This window comes from Eleutherodactylus coqui, unplaced genomic scaffold, assembly GCF_035609145.1.
Source record: "Eleutherodactylus coqui strain aEleCoq1 unplaced genomic scaffold, aEleCoq1.hap1 HAP1_SCAFFOLD_164, whole genome shotgun sequence".
NCBI lineage: Eukaryota > Metazoa > Chordata > Amphibia > Anura > Eleutherodactylidae > Eleutherodactylus > Eleutherodactylus coqui.
Genome location: NW_027101811.1, coordinates 205,866 through 217,500, shown reverse-complemented (window position 1 = coordinate 217,500; position 11,635 = coordinate 205,866).

Below are 11,635 nucleotides of genomic sequence, written 5' to 3'. Positions count from 1 at the left end.
GCAGAGGGGAGGCCGCCGCGGGTGCTTCGAGTTTGAGAAATACTCACTTGGTCAGAGACCGCACACCGCTCGTTCCCTTATATGCAAAAAAGGTGTTCGTCCTGACGTTTTGCGAGGCCTTATTTTACCGTCGTCGGCGCTATCAGGGGAAACACGCCCGCTCCTTCCGCCTCCCTGGAACCGCGCCTCGGCCCCGAGGGCCCAGGTTCAACCTCATACCGGTTCTTACGACATGCATCGACACTCGGCGCAGCCCCAGCAGCTGCAGCTCCCTCCGGCCCGGTCAGCCGGGTACGCCCCCCCTGGCCGGCGCCCGGAGCGTTTTCACTCTGTCCTTTCCTCTCCAAGACTCATCTCTGCCAACTGCCGTGGGCTTCGGCAGGGGCTGCCGCGGGCTGTGCGCGGCCTCCTGGGGGTCCCGCCTGCCCGCGCAGGCAGCTAGGACGGGGTTATCAGCAAAGCCTGTGAGGCGCTCTCATGGGGAGGGGGGCTCCGCAGCCCCCCAAGGTGGCTTCGTACACCTCTTGAACGTGGCCGCCCGGCCGCTCGGTGAGAGCGGGGTCTACCCGGGCAGACAGCCTGTCGGCCCCCGCGGCCTGGACAGGCGGGAGCGGGGACTCTTGCGCTCGGGGGGCTCTGCTCCAAGGAGCGAGAGCGGACGCTCTGCTCGGCCCGGAGAGTGGGGTGGCGGGGCGCCGTCGCCTCGCTGGAACCAGGGGCGTCGTGACGTGCGCGCGCGCCTAGCCGCCGCCAGAACAGGCCGGAAAGGTTGAGCTGCATACGGATCTAAGCCGTTGCCCAAACTAACTCTGGCCCGTGTGACACAGCCGCGCGCGCGCTTTCCCACGACACTCGACCGCCGGGCTCCCTCGGCCTGGGAGGCACTCTCGGGGCAGGGGGCCACCGCAGCCCCCTTTAGGTGGCTTCGTACACCTCTTGAACGTGGCGCCCGGCCGCTCGGAGAGCGGGGTCTACCCGGGCAGACAGCCTGTCGGCCCCGCGGCCTGGGCAGGCGGAGCGGGTGCTCTTGCGCTCGGGGGCTCTGCTCGGCCCGGAGAGTTGGGTGCGGGGCGCCGTCGCCTCGCTGGAACCAGGGGCGTTGTGACGTTCGCGCGCGCCTAGCCGCCGCCAGGACAGGCCGGAAAGGTTGAGCTGCATACGGATCTAAGCCGTTGCCCAAACTAACTCTGGCTCGTGTGACCGACACAGCCGCGCACGCGCTTTCCTACGACACTCAACCGCCTGGCTCCCCTCGGCCTGGGAGGCACTCTCGGGGCGGGGGGCACCGCAGCCCCCCGAGGTGGCTTCGTACACCTCTTGAACGTTGGGGCCCGGCCGCTCGGAGAGCGGGGTCTACCCGGGCAGACAGCCTGTCGGCCCCGCGGCCTGGACAGGCGGAGCGGGGACTCTTGCGCTCGGGGGCTCTGCTCGGCCCAGAGAGCGGGGTGCGGGGCGCCGTCGCCTCGCTGGAACCAGGGGCGTCGTGACGTTCGCGCGCGCCTAGCCGCCGCCAGAACAGGCCGGAAAGGTTGAGCTGCATACGGATCTAAGCCGTTGCCCAAGCTAACTCTGGCCCGTGTGACCGACACAGCCGCGCACGCGCTTTCCTACGACACTCGACCGCCTGGCTCCCCTCGGCCTGGGAGGCACTCTCGGGGCGGGGGGCACCGCAGCCCCCCCAAAGGTGGCTTCGTACACCTCTTGAACGTTGGGGCCCGGCCGCTCGGAGAGCGGGGTCTACCCGGGCAGACAGCCTGTCGGCCCCGCGGCCTGGACAGGCGGAGTGGGGACAAGCCAAGGCTACCGGCGGGCCTCGGACGGCCAGGGGTGGAAGGGCTCCACCTCAAGGTGGCTTCGTACACCTCTTGAACGTTGGGGCCCGGCCGCTCGGAGAGCGGGGTCTACCCGGGCAGACAGCCTGCTGGCCCCGCGGCCTGGACAGGCGGAGCGGGGAACCTTGCGCTCGGGGGCTCTGCTCGGCCCAGAGAGTGGGGTGCGGGGCGCCGTCGCCTCGCTGGAACCAGGGGCGTCGTGCCATTCGCGCGCGCGCGCCTAGCCGCCGCCAGAACAGGCCGGAAAGGATGAGCTTCATACGGATCTAAGCCGTTGCCCAAACTACCTCTGGCCCCTGTGACCGACACAGCCGTGGCACGCGCTTTCCTACGACACTCGACCGCCGGGCTCCCTCGGCCTGGGAGGCACTCTCAGGGCGGGGGGCACCGCAGCCCCCCCCAAGGTGGCTTCGTACACCTCTTGAACGTGGCGCCCGGCCGCTCGGAGAGCGGGGTCTACCCGGGCGGACAGCCTGTTGGCCCCGCGGCCTGGACAGGCGGAGTGGGGACAAGCCAAGGCTACCGGCGGGCGGGATCGACCGGGTAGCCGCCGTGGGGAACACAACTTGGACGCCTCGCGCCGTCGCGGACCACCGTCCTCCGTCTCTCTCCCTCTCTCGGAAGGGAGGCCGCCCGAGGCGCACGGGCCTCGGACGGCCGGGGGTGGAAGGGCTCCACCCCGAGGTGGCTTCGTACACCTCTTGAACGTGGCCGCCCGGCCGCTCGGTGAGAGCGGGGTCTACCCGGGCAGACAGCCCGTCGGCCCCGTGGCCTGGACAGGCGGAGCGGGGGCAAGCCAAGGCTACCGGCGGGCGGGATCGACCGGGCAGCCGCCGTGGGGAACACAACACGGACGCCTCGCGCCGTCGCGGACCACCGTCCTCCGTCTCTCTCTCCCTCTCTCGGAAGGGAGGCCGCCCGAGACGCACGGGCCTCGGACGGCCGGGGGTGGAAGGGATCCACCCCCCGCGGGAAGGGGACGCGCGCCGGCGCCCGGACGCGGGAGCGTTGACCCGGGGGTCTTTACTCCGCCGAGGGGTAGCCCGGAGAAGGAGCGAGACCGGCCGGCGGGGGTGGAACACCCCCTCATGCCTCGCTCCTTCTGGGGATAAAGCGCGTCGTCCGCGGGCCGCCGTCCCCTATCCCCGCCGCCCTGGACCGCCCCCGCCTCGGCCGGAGCCCGAGGGGACAGGCGGGGGGTCCTTCGCTTTCGGGAAAACCGTCACCAAACGTGGGGCCCGTGCCCCGCTCTCGGCCGCCCTGAGGCGGGAGAGCTCGGATCGATCTCTCTCGGCGTCGGCCCCACCGACGCCGACGCACGACGCCCGGGAAAGGGCTGCACCCCCTGCGCCACGCTTCTCCCCCGGAGCACTCCCCCCGCAGGGGGCTCCGCGGGGTGTCCCGACACGCAGAGCCGCTCGCCTTCTTCCGCTGGGGACGGAAGGGACGCCCCCGCGCGTCCCTTCCCCATCCTCGAGAGACGTACGCGCCGAGGGTGAACCCGCTCGCCGGGGCGCCGGGGAGCAGGGCCCTTGTGGTCCTTCCCCGGACATGGGCGCGGCGAGGGTCCCCCGCCCGCGACGGCTCTCCCGTTGACCCACTCTCTCGCCTTGGGTGGTGTGATGGAGGCGGCTGCCTACGCCTCGGCCCGGCATCTCGGAGGGGGGTCGCCAGGGCAGCCAGCCAGCCAGCCTGTTGGCCCCGCGGCCTGCACAGGCGGAGTGGGGACACTTGCGCTCTATGACTCTGCTCCCAGGGAGGTGGCAGAGGGGCGGCCGCGGTGCTTTGACTTTGAGCGGTCCCCACTCCAGCACTCTGAGAAATAGTCACTTTGTCAAAGACCGCACACCGCTCGTTCCCTTATATGCAAAAAAGGTGTTCGTCCTGACGTTTTGCGAGCCCTTATTTTACCGTCGTCGGCGCTATCAGGGGAAACAGGCCCGCTCCTTCCGCCTTCATGGAACCGTAGCTCGGCCCCGAGGGCCCAGGATTACCCTCATACCGGTTCTCACGACATGCGTCGACACTCGGCTCAGCCCCGGCAGCCGCAGCTCCCGCCGGCCCGGCCAGCCGGGTCCGCACCCCTGGCCGGCGCCTGGAGCGTCTGGACTTTGTCGTTTTCTCTCCAAGACTCGTCTCTGCCAACTGCCGTGGACTTCGGCGGGGGCTGCCGCGGGCTGTGCCCGGCCTCTTGGGGGTCCCGCCTGCCCGCGCAGGCAGCTAGGACAGGGTTATCAGCGCTCTCAGGGGGGCCTCCGCAGACCCCCCACAGGTGGCTCCGTACACCTCTTGAACGTGGCGCCCGGCCGCTCGGAGAGCGGGGTCTTCCCAGGCAAGCCGCCTGTGGGCCCCGCGGCCTGGACAGGCGGAGCGGAGACAAGCCCAGGCTACCGGCAGGATCGACCGGCTGGCAGTCGTGGCGGAACAACGGGGACGCCTCGCGCCGCCGCGGGCCGCCGTCCTCCGTCTCTCTCCCACTCTCGGAGGCAGGCCGCCCGAGGCCAACGGGCCTCGGACGGCGTGGGGTGGAAGGGCTCCACCCCAGGGGAAGAAAACACGCCCGCGCTCGTTTGCACAGTCTGCCCCGGCCCGGCATCTCGGAGGGGGGGTCGCCCGGGCAGCCAGCCAGCCAGCCTGTTGGCCCCGTGGCCTGCACAGGCGGAGTGGGGACCCTCGCGCTCGATGACTCTGCTCCCAGGGAGGTGGCAGAGGGGCGGACGCGGTGCTTTGACTTTGAGCGGTGCTTTGACTTTGAGCGGTCCCCACTCCCTTCTCAGCACATTGAGAAATAGTCACTTTGTCAAAGACCGCACACCGCTCGTTCCCTTATATGCAAAAAAGGTGTTCGTCCTGACGTTTTGCGAGGCCTTATTTTACCGCCGTCGGCGCTATCAGGGGAAGCGGGCCCGCTCCTTCAGCCTTCCTGGAACCGTGCCTCGGCCCCGAGGGCCCAGGATTACCCTCATACCGGTTCTCACGACATGCATCGACACTCGGCTCAGCCCCGGCAGCCGCAGCTCCCGCCGGCCCGACCAGCCGGGTCCGCCACCCTGGCCGGCACGCCTGGAGCGTTTGGACTTTGTCATTTTCATGACTTGTCTCCTCAAACTTTGCTCGACCGCAAGGGGGGCTGCCGCGGTCCGTGCCCAGCCTCCAGGGGTTGCCCCCGGCCCCTGGAGCAGCCGGCACCCCCTCGCCCTCAACACTCTCTCCCCGTCGGGACTTTGAAACTTTTTTTCTGACCGTGCAAGCTTCGTCAAAAGGCAAGGGGGCAGGCTGCGGTCTGTGCCCGGCCTCCTGGGGTCCTGCCCGGGGACATCGGAGGCTCAGCCAGGGTGTTGAGCCACCGCTGGCAGGTGCACTCAGGGGGCCCTCCGCAGCCGCCCAGGCCCACCCCTGCAGCCAGCACACGGCTGCCAACAGCCCGCTCTCCATCACCCCCCAGCCCCTCTGCATACATCTGCTGGGGGTGCTTTTTTGACTTCCCCCATTTTGGCCTATGGGGAAAAGCCAGGGGGAAAACCTCCAGAGTCAGGCCGACCTTCTGGAACTCGAGCTCGGCCTGGAGCCGCCGGTTTGTCCCCTTCCCGGTTCTCAGGACCTGCATTGACACTCGGCTCAGCCCCGGCAGCCGCAGCCCCCGCCGGCCCAGCCAGCCGGGTCCGCCCCCCTGGCCGGCGCCTGGAGCGTTTGGACTTTGTCATTTTCATGGCTTGTCTCCTCAAACTTTGTCCGACTGCAAGGGGGGCTGCCGCAGTCCGTGCCCAGCCTCCAGGGGTTGTCCCCGGCCCCTGGAGCAGCCAGCACCCCCTCGCCGTCAACGCTCTCTCCCCGTTGGGACTTTGAAACTTTTCTGACCGTGCAAGCTTCGTCAAACGGCAATGGGGCAAGCGGCGGGCTCTGCCCGGCCTCCTGGGGTCCTGCCCGGGGACATCGGAGGCTCAGCCAGGGTGTTGAGCCACCGCTGGCAGGTGCACTCAGGGGGCCCTCCGCAGCCGCCCAGGCCCACCCCTGCAGCCAGCACACGGCTGCCAACAGCCCGCTCTCCGTCACCCCCCAGCCCCTCCTGCATACATCTGCTGGGGGTGCTTTTTTGGCTCCCCCCGTTTTGGCCTATGGGGAAAAGCCAGGGGGAAAACCTCCAGAGTCAGGCCGACCCCCCGGAACTCCAACCCGGCCTGGAGCCACCGGTTTGTCCCCTTCCCGGTTCTCAGGACATGCATTGACACTCGGCTCAGCCCCGGCAGCCGCAGCCCCCGCCGGCCCGGCCAGCCGGGTCCGCCACCCTGCCCGGCGCCTGGAGCGTTTGGACTTTGTCGTTTTTTCTCCAAGACTCGCCTCTGGCACATGCCATGGACCTCAGCGGGGGCTGCTCCCCGCCTCCTGGGTGTCCTGCCCGGGCACATCGGAGGCTCAGCCTGGGTCTTGGGCCCCTTCTGGTAGGTGCACTTTGGGGGCCCTCCGCAGCCGCCCAGGCCCACCTCCTGCAGCCACCACACAGCTGCCAACTGCCCGCTCTCCGTCACCCGCCAGCCCCTCTGCATACATCTGCTGGGGGTGCTTTTTTGACTTCCCCCCATTGTGGCCAATGGGAAAATGCCAAGGGGAAAACCTCCAGAGTCCTGCCGACCTCCTGGAACTCCAACCCGGCCTGGAGCCACCGGTTTGTCCCCTTCCCGGTTCTCAGGACCTGCATTGACACTCGGCTCAGCCCCGGCCGCCGCAGCTCCCGCCAGCCCGGCCAGCCGGGTCCGCACCCCAGGCCGGCGCCTGGAGCGTTTGGACTTTGTCATTTTCATGACTTGTCTCCTCAAACTTTGTTCGACTGCAAGGGGGGCTGCCGCAGTCCGTGCCCAGCCTCCAGGGGTTGCCCCCGGCCCCTGGAGCAGCCAGCACCTCCTCGCCGTCAACACTCTCCCCCCGTGGGGACTTTGAAACTTTTCTGACCGTGCAAGCTTCGTCAAACGGCAAGGGGGCAAGCGGCGGGCTCTGCCCGGCCTCCTGGGGTCCTGCCCGGGCACATCGGAGGCTCAGCGGGGGTTTTCAGCCACCACTGGTAGGTGCGCTTTGGGGGCCCTCCGCAGCCGCCCCGGGCCACCCCTGCAGCCAGCACACTGCTGCCAACAGCCCGCCGCTCTCCCACACCAGCCAGCCCCGTCTGCACACATCTGCCGGGGGTGCTTTTTTGAGAAACACTGTCACTTTGTCAAAGACCGCACACCGCTCGTTCCCTTATACCCCGACAAGGTGTTCGTGCTGACGTTTTGCGAGGCCTTATTTTACCGCCGTCGGCGCTATCAGGGGAAGCGGGCCCGCTCCTTCCGCCCTCCTGGAACCGTGCCTCGGCCCGGAGCGGCCAGGTTTACCCTCATACCGGTTCTCGTGACCTGCATTGACACTCGGCTCTTCCCCGGCCGCCGCAGCTCCCGCCGGTCCGACCAGCTGGGTCCGCCCCCCTGGACGGCACGCCTGGAGCGTTTGGACTTTGTCATTTTCATGACTTGTCTCCTCAAACTTTGTTCGACTGCAAGGGGGGCTGCCGCAGTCCGGGCCCAGCCTCCAGCGGTTGCCCCCGGCCGCTGGAGCTGCCAGCACCCCCTCGCCGTCAACACTCTCTCCCCGTTGGGACTCTGAAACTTTTCTGACCGTGCAAGCTTCGTCAAACGGCAAGGGGGCAAGCGGCGGGCTCTGCCCAGCCTCCTGGGGTCCTGCCCGGGGACATCGGAGGCTCAGCCAGGGTGTTGAGCCACTGCTGGCAGGTGCACTCAGGGGGACCCTCCGCAGCCGCCCATGCACACCTCTGCAGCCAGCACACCGCTGCCAACAGCCCGCTCCCCATCACCAGCCAGCCCCTCTGCATACATCTGCTGGGGGTGCTTTTTTGACTTCCCCCATTGTGGCCAATGGGAAAATGCCAAGGGGAAAACCTCCAGAGTCCTGCCGACCTCCTGGAACTCCAACCCGGCCTGGAGTCACAGGTTTGTCCCCTTCCCGGTTCTCAGGACCTGCACTGACACTCGGCTCAGCCCCGGCAGCTGCAGCCCCCGCCGGCCCGGCCTGCCGGGTCCGCACCCCTGGCCGGCGCATGGAGCAGTTTGGACTTTGTCATTTTCATGACTTGTCTCCTCAAACTTTGTTCTACTGCAAGGGGGGCTGCCGCAGTCCGTGCCCAGCCTCCAGGGTTTGCCCCCGGCCCCTGGAGCAGCCAGCACCCCCTCGCCGTCAACACTCTCCCCCCGTGGGGACTTTGAAACATTTCTGACCGTGCAAGCTTCATGGGACGGCAAGGGGGCAGGCTGCGGTCTGTGCCCGGCCTCCTGGGGTCCCGCCTGGGCACATCGGAGGCTCAGGCAGGGTCTTGAGCAACTGCTGTTGGGTGCTCTCAGGGGGCCCCTCCACACCCCCAGGCCGACCCCCAGGGGCTCCAGCCCGGCCCCAGGGGCAGCCAGCACCCCTTCTCCGTCAACACTCTCCCCCCGTTGGGACTTTGAAACTTTTCTGACCGTGCGAGCGTCAGCGGACGGCAAGGGGGCGACCTGCGGGCTCTGCCCGGACTCCCCGGGGCCCTGCCCGGCCCCGTGGGTGGGACAGGCAGGGTTTCTCACCTACTACCCGTAGGCACTCTCAGGGGGCCCTCCGCGCCCTCAGGCCGCCCTCCCCGGGCTTCCCCCGGGTCCGCGGAGCAGCCCGCCACCCCTCGCCGCACTGTCTCTCGCCCCCGTTGGGACTTTGAAACTTTTCCCCCCGTGCAAACCTCACCGGGGGGGCAGAGGGAGAGACCCGCGGGCCGTGCCCGGCCTCCCGGGACTCCCTCCGGGCAGCGCGGGCGGCTCGGACGGGGTTTTCAGCGAGTGCTGGGGGGGGTGTCTTCGGGGGCCCCCCGCCGGCCCCCCGGGGCACCTGCGCGGGGTGGCCCCTGCTGCCAGACACCCACTCCCTATCGACCATCCAGCCCCCCTACATACATCTGGCGGGGGTGCTTTTTTGAGTTCCCCCATTTTGGCAACTTGGCACCTCCTATGGGGAAACCGGCAAAATCATGCCGACCTCCTGGAACTCCGGCTCGGCCTGGAGCCGCCGGTTTGTCCCCTTCCCGGTTCTCAGGCATTTTCGGACTTTGTCATTTTTTCAGCACTCTGTCAATGCGGCCAGCGGGAGCTGCCGCGGTCTGTGCCCAGGCACCAGGCACTAAAAACGGACACAGTCGGAGGGTCAGGGGGTGTCTCGGCCAGATACTGAAAAACACTCAGGGGGTGCCCAGGCACCAGGCGCTCCAAACGGACACAGTCGGAGGGTCAGGGGGTGTCTCGGCCAGATACTGAAAAACACTCAGGGGCGCCCGGAGGCTGCACAGGGCCACCCCAGGCCGCTCCCCCGGGCACCCGGGCGGCCATATTGGCGGCTGAGACCCCCTCTTCAGCGAACGCCAGGGGGCGCTCAGGGGCGCACGGGGGCTGCTCAACTCGCCCCAGGCCGGCCTCCCTGAGGCGGGCACATTAGCGGCTGAGACCCCCTCTCCACCAATGACCGGGGGACGCTCAGGGACACCCGGGGGCTGCTCCACTCGCCCCAGGCCGGCCTCCCTGAGGCGGGCACATTAGCGGCTGAGACCCCCTCTCCACCAAAGACCGGGGGACGCTCAGGGACACACGGGGGCTGCTCCACTCGCCCCAGGCCGGCCTCCCTGAGGCGGGCACATTAGCGGCTGAGACCCCCTCTCCACCAAAGACCGGGGGGCACTCGGGGACACACGGGGGCTGCTCCACTCGCCCCAGGCCGGCCTCCCTGAGGCGGGCACATTAGCGGCTGAGACCCCCTCTCGACCAAAGACCGGGGGACGCTCAGGGACACACGGGGGCTGCTCCACTCGCCCCAGGCCGGCCTCCCTGAGGCGGGCACATTAGCGGCTGAGACCCCCTCTTGACCAAAGACCGGGGGACGCTCAGGGACACACGGGGGCTGCTCCACTCACCCCAGGCCGGCCTCTCTAGGTACCCAGGCGGGCACATTAGCGGCTGAGACCCCCTCTTGAGCGAGCAACGGGGGGAACTCCGGGACACACGGGGGCTGCTCCACTCGCCCCAGGCCGGCCTCCCTGAGGCGGGCACATTAGCGGCTGAGACCCCCTCTCGACCAAAGACCGGGGGACGCTCAGGGACACACGGGGGCTGCTCCACTCGCCCCAGGCCGGCCTCCCTGGGTACCCGGGCGGGCACATTAGCGGCTGAGACCCCCTCTCGACCAAAGACCGGGGGACGCTCAGGGACACACGGGGGCTGCTCCACTCGCCCCAGGCCGGCCTCCCTGAGGCGGGCACATTAGCGGCTGAGACCCCCTCTTGACCAAAGACCGGGGGACGCTCAGGGACACACGGGGGCTGCTCCACTCACCCCAGGCCGGCCTCCCTGAGGCGGGCACATTAGCGGCTGAGACCCCCTCTCGACCAAAGACCGGGGGACGCTCAGGGACACACGGGGGCTGCTCCACTCGCCCCAGGCCGGCCCCCACTGGTACCCGGGCGGCCATATTGGCGGCTGAGACCCCCTCTTCAGCAAACGTCAGGGGACACTCAGGGACACACGGGGGCTGCTCCACTCGCCCCAGGCCGGCCTCCCTGAGGCGGGCACATTAGCGGCTGAGACCCCCTCTCCACCAGAGACCGGGGGACGCTCGGGGACACACGGGGGCTGCTCCACTCGCCCCAGGCCGGACTCCCTGAGGCGGGCACATTAGCGGCTGAGACCCCCTCTCCACCAGAGACCGGGGGGCGCTCGGGGACACACGGGGGCTGCTCCACTCGCCCCAGGCCGGACTCCCTGAGGCGGGCACATTAGCGGCTGAGACCCCCTCTCCACCAGAGACCGGGGGGCGCTCGGGGACACACGGGGGCTGCTCCACTCGCCCCAGGCCGGACTCCCTGAGGCGGGCACATTAGCGGCTGAGACCCCCTCTCCACCAGAGACCGGGGGGCGCTCGGGGACACACGGGGGCTGCTCCACTCGCCCCAGGCCGGCCTCCCTAGGTACCCGGGCGGGCACATTAGCGGCTGAGACCCCCTCTTCAGCAAACGCCAGGGGACGCTCAGGGACACACGGGGGCTGCTCCACTCGCCCCAGGCCGGCCTCCCTAGGTACCCGGGCGGGCACATTAGCGGCTGAGACCCCCTCTTCAGCAAACGCCAGGGGACGCTCAGGGACACACGGGGGCTGCTCCACTCGCCCCAGGCCGGCCTCCCTAGGTACCCGGGCGGGCACATTAGCGGCTGAGACCCCCTCTTCAGCAAACGCCAGGGGACGCTCAGGGACACACGGGGGCTGCTCCACTCGCCCCAGGCCGGCCTCCCTAGGTACCCGGGCGGGCACATTAGCGGCTGAGACCCCCTCTTCAGCAAACGCCAGGGGACGCTCAGGGACACACGGGGGCTGCTCCACTCGCCCCAGGCCGGCCTCCCTAGGTACCCGGGCGGGCACATTAGCGGCTGAGACCCCCTCTTCAGCAAACGCCAGGGGACGCTCAGGGACACACGGGGGCTGCTCCACTCGCCCCAGGCCGGCCTCCCTAGGTACCCGGGCGGGCACATTAGCGGCTGAGACCCCCTCTTCAGCAAACGCCAGGGGACGCTCAGGGACACACGGGGGCTGCTCCACTCGCCCCAGGCCGGCCTCCCTAGGTACCCGGGCGGGCACATTAGCGGCTGAGACCCCCTCTTCAGCAAACGCCAGGGGACGCTCAGGGACACACGGGGGCTGCTCCACTCGCCCCAGGCCGGCCTCCCTAGGTACCCGGGCGGGCACATTAGCGGC